The sequence below is a fragment of the Anas platyrhynchos genome, chromosome 2 (assembly GCF_047663525.1).
Source record: "Anas platyrhynchos isolate ZD024472 breed Pekin duck chromosome 2, IASCAAS_PekinDuck_T2T, whole genome shotgun sequence".
NCBI classification, from domain to species: Eukaryota; Metazoa; Chordata; class Aves; order Anseriformes; family Anatidae; genus Anas; species Anas platyrhynchos.
Genome location: NC_092588.1, coordinates 148,895,515 through 148,915,278, shown reverse-complemented (window position 1 = coordinate 148,915,278; position 19,764 = coordinate 148,895,515). Strand labels below are relative to the sequence as shown.

General features: G+C 41.0%; 1 protein-coding gene across 7 annotated transcripts in view; it reads right to left on the bottom strand.

Annotated features, from left to right (window-relative positions):
- DIP2C (disco interacting protein 2 homolog C) overlaps positions 1-19,764 on the bottom strand; it is a 311,738-nt gene that overhangs the window by 153,518 nt on the left and 138,456 nt on the right. The window lies entirely within an intron of this gene.

Below are 19,764 nucleotides of genomic sequence, written 5' to 3'. Positions count from 1 at the left end.
TACGCCTAAGGAAACATTCCTGATAAATGTTATTTAATAGACAGGCTTTATATTTCAAGTTAGAAATGTTCCCCGAAGAAAGATAATTACAGCAGTAATTCCACTTATCATTATTTAGAATTTACAGTTCAGAGAGAATCAGCCATTTCCATACCGAGTGCGCGGCACTGTGCTGCGTGCTTCACAAATCTCTGTCCTGATTCTTTCCCAGCCCTGAAAATGTCTTGGGGGAAAAAAAATACACAAGAGGAGGAGGAGAAGGAGGACTACTGAAGGAGGAACACATAATAGCTCTATGAAAAAAATGGAAAATACATTATCTGAACCAGTCTGCAAGTATACTTCCTCCTCTGTTCAGATGAATACAGCCAGGCTTTCCAAGAGGGAAAACCTGCAATATTGAAGTAAAATCTTATAATTTATTAATAAGTAAATTTCTTTTTTTGCTACATCTCTAGGAAGCAGCCTATGAAAATAACCCTCCCGCTTATGACCTTATATTTTTAACTCTTTATTTGTTTCATTACTTTGACCATTCCTACAGTTAACCAAGAAGTCCACATGGATTTACCTTTGGAAGAGAATGCAAATCTTCTAAAAATCAACAGATTTCTAAACCTGTCACCCACAAATTTGCTGCCAGTATTTTAATGCAACAAAGTATGACTGCACAGCTCTTCTGAATATGCTGGGGGAAAAAAATAATATATATATATCTATATATATGTATGTACGTATATATTACCTGATATATTACAACTTTCTCCTTTCTGATTTGGGTTCACCATATAGCTTTTGCATTTGAGATGAGTTATGCTAATGAATAACAGAAGTATTTCAGCACAAACCAAAATCATTTTATTTTATCCTACCGAGGGTTAAAGTCATTATGTTGATTTAAAAATAGGTATTTACAGCAGTTGTACTATCGTATTAGTATGCCAAAATGTCCAAATCTCTTCCCACAGTTTCTGTAATTATAGAACCTCTTCTGGGCAAAAAAAACCCTTCATGCAAAAACAAATTTTCACGTACTTTGACAGCTGGACGCAAATGCAGAAATGCACAGATTTCTTAACTACCACTGGGAAACTGAAGTAGGAATAATCCTTTTCTAACTATTAGAAGACCGCTAATGGTTGTGGAAGAAAATTGAGGAGTTGTAAGTAGTTGTGAGCAGGGACTTGAATTACCATAACGAGTGACCATAACAGCTTGAAAAATGCATCACTGGGGAGATCATCAAGCTCAGAAGTCTGGTCTACTATTTCAGCATACCATGTTTTGTTTTATTACACAACGTGATTTTGAAGAATTAAAAGAAGCTATCATTTATAAAGCAAAAACAAATGTTTCCCATTTCAATATTCACTTTTTTTTTTTCTGTTGAAAAGCTCCAAAAGCCCAAGTGTAATAATGTGAACTGTGTTATATGGTGTTCTAGAAAACCTCCCTAGATCTACAAGGTCCAGCTAGCAACTCACCTAATAACCCAATCCACACCCATTTTACCTCAATTCCAACCACAAGTTATGTTGTTTTGCCAGTCACCAATAACTTTTTTTTTTCAAGTTTCCAAGCAAGAGTAGACCAACTTTGATTTCTTAAAAAAAAAAAAAAAAAAAGAAAAAAGTACAGAAACACATTAATTTTCAAAGAATAAAAAAACCTGAGAGACCTCCTCAGACACTCAGTCCAACATCCTGCTATGCAAGAACAGCAGAGATCAAAGTCAGCAGCCTTGTTCTGAGTGGAGAGCACTCTAGTAACAACATTAAACAGTCGCTTACATCTTCTCTTTTGGTCTCAGCAGATTTTTAACTATTCTGGGCAAAACAAAACGGCCTTATTTAGAGATTTAAGTCCCCTTCTCAGAGTGCCCTCTGAGACACAGTTATCTAAGGATTTACTTAAAGGGTGAGATGTTGGTTCAAATCTCCTCTGGAGGAGGAAGCAAGTTTAGTTTTATGTGCTTTAACATCTAGAATAATAAATAAAGGCATTTGCCTCAGTGCTATTTTGTGAGACAGGCTGGAAATAGTCCAAAGTATAGAGTAAGTCATCTAAATTTCCCCAAACCACACTTCTTTCTAAAGTATTTCTTCTTGGCTTATGTTCTTGCTAAAATGCCTGTGAGGGACCTTGATGTTATTTTACTTGGGAATACAGATTTCACCCAGCAGCAGAGCACTTAAAATTAGATGGTGCAAGAATTAACATTCAGGTGCATGTTCTAGATCTAATCAATATTTTCTGGACCCACATCCTACGGTCCAAAGAACCCAGGACAGTTATAAATTTGTGTTACCCTTCTACCTCTCATGCAGTTGAGAAGTAATTCAGATATTACTGCTAGACAAATTTCAGAAATTTCTGAACTGTAGCGATGCAGCACATGCATATTTATGCTCACTTTTCTGGGAAATTAATTTATAATTTTGTTCCTCAGAACTTCACTTTAGCACAGCATTAGACACCAGCAGAATTACTACTTCTGTCCCAGTGCTGGTCAGTGAGAGACTGCTGGCAGGGGAGGCTGCAGGAGGAATACGTGGGGTAGCATCAAAGCAACACCTTCACTGAAGAAGCATAGTGGAGGGATGGATTGTTATTCATAAACCTCTTTCCTTGCTCTCACTTGAGGAACTGCTGACCTCCCATTTTTCTAACCTGATCCTTCAGAAGGTCTTAAAAGGTGTCAGACAGGCACAGGGAAACTTCGGGGTCACTGAGCCCAGTCCCCTGTATTGCAGGAGAGCATGTCAAACCCTCTCATAAAATAATTTAGCTCCATCTGGAAATCACCCTTCAGCTGGACTCCTACTTTTTCTTCCAGTCTGTTACAGCATCTTCTTTACCTTTTTTGTATTTCACTGGAATATCACTGGAATCCTCCTCCCTCCCCAAGTATTTTTGCTTTTAGTATTCCAGCACTGTTATACCTAGTTGCCTCCTTAAGCAAATTAAACTACGTTTTTCCTCCACTCTGGACAGTTATCATCTCCCTACTCACTAGGGCAAACACCTCACTTTTGCATTGTGTTTAGCATCTTCTACACTATTCAATTAGTTTCAGGCTTACCTACATTATTTAAAACCTTATTTCAATCCCTAAATGAGAGTTATTTCATTTTTCCTTTCATCTTATCTGGGTATTATATGGGTAAAACTAACCTACAATTTGTTGCTTTATCAGACTAAATGTTTTTTAGAATTTTTCACTTTGGTCCAGTGTCTTCCTCACTCTATTAAGCTGAGTCTAAACTTTTTAATTTACTGCTAGGACCCTTTTTGGGTTTTGTAATTCATTCAGATAGGTCTGTAAGAATTATCTGGCTATCTTTCCCATTGATTTGAGTGCAAGTAGTTTTTGCACCTCTAGTTTACAGAAAATTCAAAGCACTTGTACAAGCCGGATGATGATCTTTTGAAACTCCAAACCCCAACTATAAATCTACTTCAATTGTTTGACTATTATATTAAAATAATCAGGTAAAATGAGATCATTTTTTACAGCCATGAGTTCTTCATGACTTACCAAACGTTTATAAATAGCAGTACGTTCTGTTCATTCAATAGGTGCTGATGAAGTCTGCTGATGACCATATCAAAAAATATCTTTTGCTACCCTAATTAAAAAAAAATATTCACTGAACTGTTTCTAAAAGTTAAAGGCTTCCATAAATGTATACCTCCTGGATTTTATTTTTTAATTACTAATCTGAGATTGCAGAATAACAGGAAGGTTGAGGTTGGAAGGGACCTCTGGATATCCAGCCTCCTGAGGGCTAGCCTTGGCAGTGAAGACTGAAGCACAGAAGGCATTCAGTATCTCTGCCTTCTCTTCATCCTCTTTTGCCAGGGTCCTTGACCCATTCAGTAGAGGGTACTCATTTTCCTTAGTTTTCCTTTTGTTATTTGAAGAAGCCTTTCTTGTTATCCTCGACATCCCTAGCCAAATGTAATTCCAAATGGGCCTTGGCCTTCCTTGTCACATTTCTGCATATTCTGACAATGTCCCATTCATTCCAAGTGGCCTGCCCCTGCTTCCACCTCCTGTACACCCCCTGCTTATGTTTAAGTTTTGTCAGGAATTTCTTGTTCATCCATGGGTCTCCTGTTCCCTTTGCTCAATTTCTTGCCCAGAGGGCTGCACCGTTCCTGAGCCTGGGAGGATTGATCCTTGAATCTTAATCAGCTCCCTTAGACATCCCTTCCTTTTAGGGCCCATTCCCATGAGATTCTTCAGAGAAGGCCCCTGAAGAGGCCAACGTTAGCTCTCCTGAAGTCCAGGGTAGCAATCTTATTGCCCTGCTTCCTCCTCACAGGAAACCGAACTCCACAATCTCATGGTCACTGTAGTCAATGCTGCCCCCAACCTTCACATCTCCAGCCAGCCCTTCTTTGTTTGTCAGAGCAAGGTCCAGCAGGACACCTCTCCTTGCTGGCTCCTCCACTACCTGTGTCAGAAAGTTATCCTCCATGCTTTCTAGGATTGTTCGTGCCTTGCTGTGTTGTTCCTCCACCAGATTTCAGGATGGCTGAAGCCCCTCAGGAGAACCAGGCCCTGTGATTGTGAGGCTACTTCCAGCTGTCTGTAAACGCCTCAGCTACTTTCTCCTCATGATCAGGTGGCCTGCAGCAAGCACCCACAACAGTGTCACCCTCATGAGTCTGCCCTTTGAACCTTATCTGTAAGCTCTCAACCCACTCATCGCCCACCCTGAGGCAGAGCTCCAGACATTCCAGGTGTCCTCACAAAAAGGGCAACTCCAATACTTCATCCTTTGGGCTTGTCTTTCCTAAAAAGCATGTAGCTGTTCATGACAACATCCCAGCCATGTCTCTGTAATTGCAATGAGATCAAAGCCCTGTGAGTGCACACAGACCTCTGATTCCTCCTGTTTCTTCCCCATGCTCCATGCACAGGTGTACAGACACTTCACAGAGGTATGTGAGAGTGATGAAACTAAATATTCACTGCAAATAATCTGCAATTCAGAGAAAACAGATTTTTATTTCAGATCTTGACCCATATCTAGGCCTCATCACTAAGGGAGATGTATATAGAACAAATTAGAATAGAACAGGTCTATCTCCGATTATAAATATTAGAATTTACCTGTCCTGGTAATGTAGAGTAAATTATTTTTGCCTTTGGTCTTAAGAAATGAAAACAATTAATCCTTGTTTTACAACCTACAAATGCAATTTAGTCTGTAATATTAAAATACATATTGTTGATAGTTTATCTGATACTGCAGCCAGATATCTTAAAATGAAGAGCTATTTAAAGGCAGCTGCAATACTGGGGCTGCACTATGTGTTAATAAGGTACCCGATCACTTCATATTTTCTGTGTAAGAAGTTACACTTGAAAGCTGCTGCATGAATTGAACCCAAGTAATAAAATTCCACTTTTAAAAGAAATAGCCTAAAATGTATTCGCGCCATTTTCCCACTGTGTTCCAAAAGGACCTCAAACAGCAAGATGAATTAAGCACACATCATCTGGTTACTCAACTCACTTCCAAGTGTGTTACTAAAGGAACAGAAAAGCCTAAAAGCAGCTCACTGTTCTCCTGGAATGTGGGCAAAGTGTTTATGAAGTACTGAAAATATGCATCCGTTGACTCGAGGACTTCTATTACCAAAAGGCTGACTCAGATCCTACTCTCTTAAGCCTGCAAAACAACTCGAAAGGAAAAACAGGCGCACACCTTCAATTACCTCAAGACACAATCAATGCGCTTGTTCTCTGCAGCTTTCACAATATTTGACAATTCCATTTTTTGCCTGCTGTAGCACCTCCGAAGGTTCCTAAAGGTCTGTAACATTTTGATAGACCTGATGTGACAGCTCGTACTGCTGTTAGCACGCAGCAGCTGTTCTCATAGCAGGCATTACCCTCTTGTGACTGGGAAATACGGCACTTGCAGATCTGCAAGTTTCTGCTAGGTTTGATGCACACACTTCTATGCAGTTTGGAAATCAGATCGCCATAATCTTATCCTTCTTTTTAGAGATACTTTTTTTTTTTTTTTTTTTTAATCAATTTCCAATTTACAGCTGCTCTTGATCAGGATAAAGAAATTAGCTGTGGTAAGCCGGATGTGGAAGCATTTTCTTTTCTTCATGAATTCTGAGCTCATTATTAATTTCATATGTTAATGAGGTTAGTCGGTGATTTCTGCAGCCTATTACCTCAGATTCAAAAACAGTAAATCTTACAAAAAACAATGAAAGCACTAATTTTATGTCCTTATTACATTCTCTCATACAAATACAGATCTTTTCAAAAGGAAACTGGAATTAAATTAGAGCTATACTTTAAAATAAAAGTAAGCAAACTTTTACTAGAAGCCAAAACTAGCAATGGCTTTGTAACTGGCAGATGTTAGCAAATGTCATTTCCCACGTTGATAAAGTTCAGCACTTGATTTTGGATTTCACAGCAAGCCAAAAAGCTGCTGGTTTGAAGTGGAAGTTTTTGAGAAAGACTGTGAAGAGATGTTTAGATCAATATATCAAAACAGATAGTGCTCTGCTCTGCTTTTCAGTTGTCATGAGCTGACAGGTTGCTAATTATTACCACAAATGTTTCTTAATTCACTGTTTTGCACTTATTCCTATTGTAGCTTACCGAATGTTATGAATCAGCAGGTAGAGCAGCAAACATGCCAGCCTGATGAAGAAAGGAATACCAATAATGTCCCTCATGGAAGCGATCAGCCCACTTATTTTTATAGTTAACACTGCTTTATACTTTACAAGTGCCCATAAGGACTGCTTAACCCGTGGAAAAGCAACAACAGATGTCATTCATACTTTGTTGTGAAGTCCCAGCTGGGAAATGGACTAGCAGAGCGCAGGAAGGTGGGCACGCTTTAGAAACCATGAACACCAGAATTAAGGTAAGATTCACAGGATATGCCCCAAACACTGCCCTTTTGGCGTAATTCAGCTAGCATGTACATGTAGATTGTTACAGACAGAAATGCACACGACCTGCATGCCCACACCAGTTACCAGCTTCCAAACCTTTACACGGAAATTAAAGATCCTCAGTCCTGCAACTGTGCCTTCAAGCAGCTGTGTGGCAGCTCCCGGCAGTAGTGGACAATTGTCCAGCTTAAACTCAACAACGCTGAAGGTGAAGTACCAGCTGAAGCCGTGCCTTTGCTAGCTGACCTACACAGCCAGATCCATACATCCACAGACCTTTTCTCACCATAAGTCCACACCAGCAAAGGAATACGCCCACCCACACCAGCTGGTGCCAAGGTGACGTTTACAAATAACTCAATAATCCTGAAGTAATATGCACAAGTCATGCTTTTATGTAGTTCTGCATCGTCCTTATTCATCCTTGATTTATCCTTTCTTCTCCTCTCCTTCCCAGTGGGCTTTGATTGCTGTAAGTCTGTGTCTGAATCACATTTTCAGGGATTTTCATTCTTTTCTTCTTTGCAAACCACCAGCTTCAAGCCAAGGTTGGCCTCACAGGTCACACTCAGAAGTGATGACTCTGCAACTGCATAGCAAAGGTCCTTAATCACGCTTTTGCTCTTTAGTACTCATAAGGCTTATCATCTATTTTAATTTACCATTATTAATCATCTGCAATCCCGGCTATTGCTCATCCTAACATCTTCATTGCTATCCTTCTAAAGCCTTCTACAGCTGAAGCTCACATCAAACCTCGTAGCTGCTCCACTACAACAGTCTGGGATATTTCACTGGCTGGCCCCCATAGAAATGCCTCACAGTTTTCATCTGATGTCAGAACTACTGTGTATTTTATTTGTGAGATGGTAAATTTATGGTTTCTTATCATGCTAATACCACAAAGCCTGACTCCTTGTCTGAACTTCTCAGGTCTCACTACAACCTTCATTTTTATAATTCAGACACGGACAGAACAAGAATCAGATGCTTTCACTCAGTGACAAAGAGGTGATTCCCACACTATTTATATAATTCAAGTAGTGAAAAGCATCTGAAAACCTTTACATGTCAGACTGGAAGATGCAGCATCTTTGTGCATTCCAGAACAGAAATAATGGCTTTTACCACTTCTCCACTAATGTCACGCTTTGGACAGCTGAAGAGGTAGTTATTAATTTTTATGACTGTTTGCAGGACTGGAGAAGAATGTAAGAAACACAGTAACTGTCACATTGGATCCCAGCCAATGTTCTTTCACTTCTTTCAGCACTTAGGGTGCTTGTTAGAGGACAGAGTAAGGTAAAAAGTTTGAAGTGGGAAATGTAAATAATCTGCCCTCATAGTGTCACTTGATCAAAAGCTTTTGGAGGCTCACCTAAGCCCAGGAGCACATTACAAACTTTTCAGCAGTAACTGCTAGAGTTCACAGTGCCTTTTGCTGCCCAAATTAAACTGGAATCCCATTTTGAATCTTGCCAAAGTCTTGGCTGAAGTCTTGGCCTCAACAACTTTCTGCAAAGAATTAATTCCACAATGTAATTACACTCTGTGGATTTGCCAACTTTTAAGTTAATTAAATATCCCCCTACCCTCTGCCATGAAAAGTTCATGACATACCTTCTCTGCAGCACTCATTATTTGACACACTTTTGTCAATTCCTCCTCATTTGGCTCCTTACGAGGTAATTAATTCCAGACTTTCAACACTCTCTAGATAAAGATTTTTTCCATGCCATTCACCGCTCTCACCCTGTTATCCAAGTGATACCCTGGTGCTCCAGAGGTGAGGGTGAGGTGGTGCGTACACCCATGCCCAGTGTGATGGTCCCAGCCTGGGCTCCTCCGGTGCTCCCCACACGCCAGCTCCCACCAGCCAGACCTGCGCCGAGCCACTCGCTTCACCAAACTGTCAGCACCCACATCCAGGTCTCTCCTCTCACCTGCCTGCTTCCATCTAAGAAATCTTAAACACAAACCTTTTTCCTAGAGTGAGTTTTCACAGCTTATTAAAAAATCCAGAAAGCAGAGATTAAAAATAGTTAGCTGAGAAAACCTGACAGATCTGGTTTTATACTAGGGTTAAGACTCAGGTGATCGAAGCCCAGAAGTTTAAAAGAAAATGAAAGTGAAATTATTCATCCCAACACAGATTTCACATGGAACATGTTTTAAGTGCTTCACACACCAGCATAAACACCAAACTTCTCTGTATATTTAGAATACTTGTATTCTTTAATTCTGTATTATATATATTTATTTATTAATAAAAGCTTTCCTTATGGTGCTTGTGATTTTAGTAGGATCAATCATTATATCATCATTAGGAGTTATTTTTGTTTGTTTGTTTGTTTGTTTGTTTACTACCCCCTCTGTTTTCCTTGGCAGCCTAGTTGTGAATTTCAAGAGCCCTGATGTAAAACCACTTTTTCTTTAGGATGGCACAACTTCTCTGGACCTTCTCAAACATTCTGTAATCCAAAAGCACTCTGTATTGGAGCAGAGTGGCTCAAACACCCATTTCAGTCTAAACCTATCTTTTATGAAGCATATAAACAGAAGAAAGAATAAGAGGATTGAAGAGCTTGTGAACACAAAGGCATGTTTTTACTTCCTCAAATTTACAGAGATGACTTTAGCTAATAAAAGAAAGAATTCTCTTCTCCCATGTTTTTTGTTAGAATTTAGTTCCAAATCTTTCACCAACAAAAACAACATTGCATACATCATGCTCTAATTAACCCTTTCCCTTCAATTTATAAAAAAAAAAAAAAGTGGTTAATGTAGTGCCAATGTATTTCTGAACACCTCAGTATTCTGTGATTTTAAATCTGATAAGCACGCAGTTTCATTTTTTTCATATTGTCCCAAAATGCAGTGCCTGAGCCTCCTGCATATTAATACAGAAACAAACTCAGTGAGCAATGTAGGAGCAACATGGAGCAACACTGAGTCTTCTCCCCAGTGGCTATCAATTTATTGCTTATTTAAGAAGCTGGATGAAACAGTATCAGAGAAGTTTCATTTAAAACAACAACAACAAAAAGCAATGTATCCAAGCCTCCACAAGCTAAGTATCTGCTGTTTTCTTTAGACATGGTTGCTCCTATACAAGAGGCCTGCACAAATGCAGGGTGGCTGTAAAAAAAAAAGCAAATGAAAATGTTGTTTCAACAGTGTGAACTTTTTTTATTTTTTTGGTTAAATTATTATAATTTACAACACTAAGAATCTGACTTCTTCAGTCCAAGGAACTATCATGTTTCAGTGCTGCTCTATTCTGTATTTCCATGTGCACTGATAGAGCTGTAGAAGGTCACACAGAGCTCAGAAAAGCCCTTTTCTCTGCATCTTCTAAATACCACCGTAATATAAATAATGCATAATAATAAACAACACATTTGTACCTCCACTATGAAAAAACATTTGCCGTGAGTTTTATAAATCAGGCTGTGTATATACATTTTTACTCTTTAACCTTTGCAAGCTGTATGTCAAACAGCCCCTTTAAAAATCACAAGTTTTTGCAAAGTCAGGCACTGCATAATGGCTTATTCCACAACCTACACTTTGCATACATATGTATGAAGAAATTACAGGGAAAAAAGCAGCTCAGCTGATTTGTCTTTTGGTCACCTAATCAAAAAGGTGATTGGATTCATTTTTACTGATTCATTTTTACTGTATCAGTGAAGTCACTGGAGAGAAATAACTTTTTTCTTTTTTCCATGTGACAAATAAATGGCCTTCACCATGGACTCAGCATGGTCAACATCATGCCTGGCTCCTCCCAAGTACACCAAGGCCATGGTTCAGCTCAGCTTATGCATGGAGGGAATACCAGATGGAGCACAAGAGCACACTCTCCACTCCCAGAGTATGTAACGAGGCTCATTTCAGTTCCTTCTGCTGTAGGGCACAGCAGATCAGGAAGACACATCCCAGAAAAGGAGGTGAGATAAGAAGGACCCGTGCTATGCATGACTCGGAGGAGATACAGCAACACAGCCTTCCTTTCCCAACGCAAGTCATTGCCCTGCGGCACCCAAAATCTCTCTACACGTAGAGATTACAGGCTGGAGCACAGGCCTTAGTTAAGATACATGAAAAACAAACATGCAACCCCAAAATCCAAGTCAGTGATTTTGTTGACCACAGGACAACCACAGGTCTGTCACGAGCCTTGTTACAGCCCTGCCTCCTCCAGAACAGTGTGTGGGATACGTCCCTGGTCGGTGGAGGAGCAATTCCCTGTCAGGCCCAGCTCAATGAGCTTCTTTCAGGACTAGGCCAGAGCACACCCACAACTCCACAGTCCTCTCTTTTTGGTCTTATGTCATTGCCTTACAGAAAATTATACCGCTTGCTTTTACCTCAGTTTGCACTATGAGTGTTGGAGCTGGGCCACAGTGCCTTTACTACTACGGATTACACGGGATGGATTACTTACATTACATATTAACTTTCACATGCAAATCTGAAGGCAGGCACTGCTTTGAGGAGAAGGGTTTCACCATGAACCTGAACCTCTGCCACCTGGATATGCTTTGTGTGACCTTTTCTCCTCTTCACCTGGCCTCTCAAGAAAGCCACACCACCAGGCCTGTCTCCTCAGGTGGCAGAGGTAGACATGGCCACCCACTGCTGTGGCTTCAGGGATGGGTTCACCAGGTTTGTATGGCCTTTCCAGCAAATCTGCTAACTATGGTAAACCCCAGAAAGGTCTTCAGGTGAGCAGGCTAAGCACTGACAGGGCTACCCCATGAACACAGTGTTAACAGGATCTGGTAGAACCTGTGCTGCCTCCTCTTGCAAAGCTATGGGCTGCGTTTAGCTACCTGATAATTGTGGAAAGTGATATAATAAGGGAAATAATAACAAATCAATAAATTATTACAAATAGTAAGTAATAATAAATGGAAATAAAATAATAATTGAAAGTCCCTGTTACAGTTGTTGGACATCAAGGATGGCCAAAATACAGACATAGTAAACTTAAAAAAAGAGTACTACTAGGATGGGGAGGAAAGTCAACCGTAGATGTAATCTTGCAACCCAAATGACATTTAAACAAACTACTGCTCTCCCTTTCAACCTAAGCCTATGCCTTTCAGCTGCAGGCAGGCAGTCTTCAGTGTTCCCATTGTACTCAAGGCGCTGGGAGATGGAAAGAGCAGAGTGCTGCTGCTGCTCCCCTCGTCAACTTAAATCTGGTTTTGTCTGAGAAAAGTGAGCTGGATGGGTAGAGAGCTTAGGAGAGCAATGGAGACACACTGCAGATCTGTGAGCCTTAGCAAACGACGCACTTACTCTTTTCTTTATGAAAATTCAAGAGGTTGTAATGCTTTAGTAAAAATGGTACATTGGACAACATGGAAGCTGGCTGTGTTCTCATTTACACTAACCTAATTTACTATAACATTTTCTCTTGTTTCAGTGTAGTCTCTTGTTTTTGTTTTCTTTACAAGCAACGGTCCCAGTACTGACTCAAAAAAAGCCTTTAAAAACTCAGCTTTCTATGTATTGCTTTGCAGTAACTTGCATCTATAATTTGCTCTCACAAAAATAAATACTAATGTGTTGAAAAATGTGATTTAATTTTCTGATGTGAATGAGTTTTCCTATGTAAATCTCTCTATACAATTTGTATGTTGTTCTTTCTAAACCTTTAAACTATTTCTTCATTCTAGCTCAAGCTCCAGAGCAAATGCTAAGATTTATATTCAGATTTTAAAGCATGGCACAAGGCAACTGCTCTAACTTGTGCTCCTGGCTTTGTGGACAACAGAAGACTTCTGTCCAGGTTGCACTCAGCACTCAAGATGGATGCAAAAGAGACTTATTAAATAAACTAACCGAAACACTGGATAGTAAAAAGACATTTCCGCACACTTCAAAAACCCACATAAAAAATTCTTGGTCACAGGTGCAGACGGCTCTGACAAGTTACTCATCATGATTGTTTCTCGTAAGAAGAAAAACAAGGAAGATGATTTATCCCTAAACTCCTACCTCTTCGGCACCCAAGCACAGGCAAAGTGATGGCAAATCACCACTTTATATAAATGTTCTTTCAGTTGATCCAGAGAAAGAGCAGGACAATTCAGAATTAACATTAATTAAAAATATATTAAAATCATTCTTTAAAGCAAGGGACTATACTATAAATAATTGTAGATAAATACTCATTTCAGAAAGCAATAATACATAAGGACAACTTTGCAGAAGCAATAGTACTTGAAATTTTGCCTTCCTAATAAAAGCAATACAGAAAGTATTTCCCTTATCTGTATTTGCATGCATTAACAATACAGAGGTCCCGCTAAGTGGCAAAGAGATGGAGTTTTGATGAAATTGCTTCTCAAAGCACATACCACCCACATATTGCAAACTCCTTGGAAATTGTAGGCTCACCACATCCATCTACCATTATATGAGCTGCCTGGTACACAGTAGCCCTTGCCTCCTTCAGGCTGAGGCTAATGCGCAGGATCATTTTCATTGCTCTTCTAGAGAAGACTGTGGCAATCTCTCATTTCAAATATTTCCATTTAAAATTGTGAATGATGTATCAACAGCACCAGAGCATCATATCCTCTTTTTATATTTATGAGGAAATAAAGGAAGTATAACTTGCCAAAAAAATGTGTAGGCAGTCTATGGCAGAGAAGAGAACTGAATGCAGATCTCCAGCTAGTACGTTACCCATCCTGCTAAACTACCCTTAAAAAAACATAGAAGATCCCTAAGAACGTGATGTTTTCCTTCCTTTATAATGATTAAATGGATCCTATGTTCCCTCTTTCTTGCGTTGATAGGTCATCAGGCCATGCAAACAGATTGCTCCATATTAGAAAAAAAAAGAAAAAAAAAGAAAGAAAAAAAATAAATAAAAAAACCCCACACCCTAGAAAATGTATGTTGAATGTGGCTGGACTGAGATTTTATATCTTTTTGCAGTATAAAGGCTGCTAGGGCCCCACTGAGCTTTCCTTCTGACCTATAGGGTTGGGTTTTTTATTAGTATCTGATAATGCTCTTCCATGGTCCTGGCAAAGTTGGCTGCCAAGCCATGCATTTCTTGGGGAAAAGCTACAGGATGAATAGTAATACCATTAGTAGTAGAGATTCCTATCTTCTCTGAAGAAAGGAAGCATCAGTCCCAAGAGGATGCATTCAAAACCTCTCCTCCACAGAGAACAGCATTAAATACCAAGCTCTAGTAAACACCACAATCTGGCAAAAAAGCATTAAAACAAGAAAAATCATCACTACTCATTTCTTTTATACAATAAGCTACCTACTGCCATTCAGGAAGACAGAATTGTGTGAATTATTGGGACTACACCTGTGAAATATAATTAGAAATAACCAGAAACCAAAAGTAGAAAGATGTTAGGAATCATTAGGAGGGAATGGGAACCTCATACCTACATCATATAAGTATATATAAATTAGAGGTATGCTCCATCTGTCGGTGTGCTTAGCACTAGTCACCTCGCCTCTGAGAAGATGTGCCCGGGAGATAGCAGCAGTGAGGGTGAGCAGACCTGCAGAAACATTTCTGCAAATTGAAAGTCAATGATGACAAGTTCCCTAAAGCTTGGTAAAATGAAGACTCCGGGAGATGTGATAGATTTCTATAAAATGAATAGCAGATACATGGTAATACAAGTGTTTCCCATTTAGCAAAATAGAAGAAATGGTACCCCAAGGAAACTATAAAGCAGAAGATTTATAAGAAATAATTAAAAAAACAAGTCTTTTTCTCCAAAGCACATAAATCCTGGATGGAACTGATTGCTCCAGCATGCTCTGCTGGACAAAAGCAAGATGAATTTCAAAAAGGGATACTCACATTTCTAGAAAAAAAGGAGGTCCAGACATATGTTGGACCAGACAGAAAATGACTTACGTCTCTTATTTTCAGAAACCAGCAGGGCATCTGAGGGGAAGAATCGCATTATACCTGACTTGTGCTGTATTTTTCCACTCACCATCCAGACGTGATGGAGGATGGATCTGAGGCAGGCCACCAGACTGGCAGAAGGGTTAGTAGTGATGCAGGATAGCTCTTGCAGTGGAGTTCTCCCATTGCCTGGCTCCTCTCCTCTACTAAATCTATTTTCAGCTATGAGCAAAATGCAGAAGCACCAGCTAATCTCCTTAAAATGGATAAAGATCAAACAGCCACCGACCGGGAAGTCTCAATGAGAAGCCTGGAGCCCTTACCAGATGTGGATCTCAGGTACCACCTGGGGCACCTGAGAAGGCTGTCACCTGGGTCACTCCTCCCTCATCTCTCCTGAGCAGTGTCTGTCAGGTCACTAGTGAGAAATATGGGTCAGGCGGCTGCGTGGACACCAAGGCCAAACCACCACGACACAGTTTAATAAGAAACAGGAACAAACAACAATTTTTTTTTCTCCAGGGCTTCCCCATTACAGAATAATTTCTCTGCTTCACAAAGAGATGACTGAATCCGAGCCTTCCATCCCCCAAGAAGTGGATAGTTTAGAGGGATGAGAATTATCAAAGCAGCACGGCTACGCACGTCACTCTGGGCAGAACCATTTCATTAAGAAGACATCACATGAACTGGGCACAGGAATTCCTGCTACATTTGTATGATTTGTGTTTACGCATGTAAAGCACCAGCATGGCTATTTGGGGCAAACGCAGGAGAATATAAATTAGAGTGCATATTAATCAAATCCTTGTGCTTGCAGTCTAAACTAGCAGGTCTGTTTATTCTATATCCGAACACGCTCTTGAAGCTGCAGGATACTAATTTAAAAGACAAGCAATTCAAAGCTTCCTTGGTTGACACTGCAGGTAATGAGATTTTTTTCCCTGACATTTTGTGTTTCATCTTACCTCATGACTAAATAATTTAGTGCATTTTTTAAAAATATATATAAGAATTTTGAACAGTAAGCTGTGTACGTCCTATTTATTTTGAGTTTTCTATTTAAAAATAGATATTCCATTAAAAAAAAAATATTTCCTACGCAATTGTCAACAGAAGGAAGTTTATTTAATCCATGAAACAAAGACTTGTGAAGGTGAGACGCACACAACGGTAATCGTGAGATCTTTTGAACTGTCCTACTAATTCTGAGAAATGAGATTTCAATTAAAAAACAACATTTCCCATGAGACTCCGTCAGCTGGCAAAGCAAATGACAGCTTCAGCCAAATACATGTGGCTGCTGTGACAGGTAACCCCGCAAAGGATGTTCAATGTGCAGCTCATGTATAATTGGGTTCATTCGAGGTATTTGCATATCTATAAAGCGCAGGATGAGGAGAAGAGCTGATCAGCATGGCAAGGAGATGGCTGCAAGCTTCATGCATGGCCTGAGCTGTGGGGACACTCAGAGGGTTCAATGTAATGAGTGCTTCAAACGCTTTTATGACCTCTGCTTAGTGCACAGATAGACTGACAGGACAAGAATGGAAGCTTTATCACGATCAGATTTTAATACCACTGCCTATTTACAATGCTAGCAAAAGCCCACAGCTCCATGCAGGCCTTTCTTCCCTCCCATTTAAAAAAAAAAAAAAAATCAGCTGTGTCAATTATAAAGCATTTCAAGGCTTTACTAAAACACGCTGTTGGAAAACCGTCAAAGTGCTTAAATTTCAACAGGCTCCTCAAAGGCCCTTTGAAGTCTGCGGAGGAAGTCTGCGGAGCCTCCACTGCCGAGCCTCTGAAAGCCCGCCCGCGGGACACGCGCTGAGCACTCGGGGAGGAAAACCACTCAAAGAACTGGTCAGGAGGTTGGGAGAAAAGCACAAAGAAAAGAAAGTGGTTAAATGCTCCGGGTATCTGCTCTGGAAGTCCCCCTTTCCATCACCGCTGAGCTACAAGACGGCTCTGGATAAATCCCAGGCAAGGGCAAGCTATTTCTGAAATCCTCACGCAGGATTCCTTCAGAGGAGGCATCCCATGAGAGCACCTCCTTGCTGCTTCCAAAAATAAGAGAGAGCTGGGAAAGCCCTTCTCCGATGTACGATTTCTGCTTAAACTAGAAAATCTCGCAACCTCCTAAGTATTTTTATTGGTTTGGGAGCAGCCAGCACTGAGGAAGGTGTAACTTTCCTGAGAACGTGTATGGATCCCGGCAATGGGAGCAGAGGGGACTGCTCATGTAGTACTGAATAAAGCTGTCAAGGAAAGGAAATCCTCCCTTTGCTGTTTAATATGATCCACTGACATTGCTTTTTAATTTTCTGGCATTACACACGCATTCATATCCATGCACAAACGGATGCTGTTCCTGTGCATTAAGCACAAGTCAAGAGTCCTGCCCGTGGCAATGCCCACGTCAATGTTACTTGACTTTTTAAGGGCAGAATTATTCAAAAAAGGGAAATAGTCGCACACAACCTGACAGCATTGCATCGTATAATTTGGACTGAGAATGTTTAGAAAGCAAAGATGCTTTCTAGAGCCACCTGACACGGGGAATACCAGCACTAGGAGCAACTAGCAAAGAAGCGAAGCTGCTTTCACTGCCATTACAGCACTTTTTGTATCACTTCTGTCTCCTCCCCGCTTGTAGGGTAGATGGGGTTGGATCAGAATGAAAATTTTCTGCATTAGAGAACTTGCATGTGATGTACCTAACAAAGTCCACAGGACCTGGAATATTTGTAGAATATATACATTTGTTTGATACCGCTTGCCACCCTCTTTTACATTTTCCTTAAAAACTAAAGCAAAATGAGCAACTAAAATAAAATGAAAACCAAAGCTGCTGCCAAGTTGAGGAGAGTTGGACTTTGAAAAATAGAGACAGCAAACTGGGAGCCCCTCTCTGGGCTCTCTTGTGAAGAAAATGAGTGATTTTCCAGGCTGCACTGGAGTTAAGATTTTAACAAAAAAAAATATGGCAGATAGCAATAGAAAGGAACATTATCGTCAGGAGCATTACAGTTTTTGAGCAGGCAAAAAAAAAAAATCTATAAACCATTACAAACTATTTGTCTAGCACGTTTAAAATGGAGAGCACGCACTTAGCAGTCGCTGAAGCATGATCCACAGCCTGCACTCCAGAAGCCAAATGGTACGTGCCTCCAAAACACCTCCTGCCTAAGACCTACTGAGAAACAAAAGGTGAAGCCATGCACAGGGATGCCCTTCCTCCGTGCATCTCTGCATCCAAAAAATGGAGTAAACCCACTACAGTTATAGAAAGACTTTGGATAAATGCACAATTAAAATAAAGGCTTAAAATAAACGTTTTTGAGCCAATGGTTTCGGAAATGCAAAATTAACTTGCGTTTCAGAAATTGTTTGACCTCCCCCAGTTGTGTGCAAGACACAAAACCAGAAGTTTATGGCTTCAGGGTTCTCTCGGAAACATTATTTTACCTACATAATTTTAGTCCTTTTATCGCAGGGCAATAAAAGCAGCCCCCTATACAGCATAGCACAGGAGTGCAGAAGTATTTCAGAGAGTCACTAAACCTTCTCATAAGCGGTTCACTGCCATAAAATTTTAATATGGGAATGCACGATGCAATTTTACAGGATGAAAAACTGCACAGCTGTCAGCACCTCCTGCAGACAGAGATGAGCCAGGAATTGTGCTGGGGAGGAATTTTGTGCACGGCTCCCAAAAACGGGTGGGCAAAAGCCCACTCCCCAGGGAGGAGCTGAGCACCACGGCCGCTGAGGGCAGCGAGCACCCAGGGGAGCAAGCGGCTTCGCAGCACGGAGCTCGCCAGCAAAGGCCGGCTGGGAATTCACGGCCGTGTCATGGAAATTTCCCACAGCAGCTTTCACCATGGGGTAACAATAGAGTGCTATGAGAAATGAAAGCTTATTTTAACCGGGTGATGTGCCAGCTCGCAACACAATGGACCTTTATAGCAGAGGCGAGGTGTAGCTTGCAGCTTTCGGCAGCCAGGGAGGATGGCCCTCCCTCCAGATGGACATTCAGGGGAAGGCAAGGTAACTCAGAGATACCAACAGCCCGACGGGGATGCCAACCTCCCCGCAGCCTCAAAACACAGGCCAGAGAGATGACAGCCTCTGTGATTCTGTGAAATTACGCCGCCTTCATCGTGGCAGAACTGACAGCTCCCTGTGAACAAGCACACGTTTTTTTTCCTCCCCGTGTCGCGTGGGACAGAGGCGCAGTGTGCCTCTTGTCAGCCCAACCGTTCCCAAGAGGAGCCCAGTCAGCTCGCAAAGCCTCTGGGTCAGCTGCCTTTGCTGAGGGCATCAGGGGAAGGAGCAAAATCAATCCAACCCCACTGCAAGGGTCTGGTGTGGGTCTTGTGGGACTCGACCAGTGCCTGTCCCTCTCTGCTGCAGCTTGAGAAAGCTCCACTGTGGGATGCAACCAAGTGCATGGGCATGGAGGATGCACATACAGCAGTGAAAGGCGACTGATGCTGCGAGCTGCCATACACTTCTCAGGCAAGGGGAAGAGACAAAGAAAATCAGAACATCCTCACCTCCAAAAGCCTCCTCAGAAAAAGTCCCAAGCTGTCAGAAATGTATAATAGGAAATGAGATGAAAGAGAATGATGTGGGCATTTTAACTCTGTTGGAAAAGCCCCACCTTCTCTGGGAGCTGAGATGGGAACCAATGAATCGTCACTAGGGTTTGCTAATGGCTTTTCTGCCCTCTGGCTTTTACCTGTGCTTTTGGCTACCAGGAACACTCCAAGGCTGGGATCTGTATACCAAACTAATTGCATTTGCTTATCTCGTATCTGCTTTTATTTCTCCTAGAAGTGTTGCCATGGCTTTCCCTGCTGTACAGGTAACAGAGCAGGGAGAGCAGGGACCTGACGGGCAGG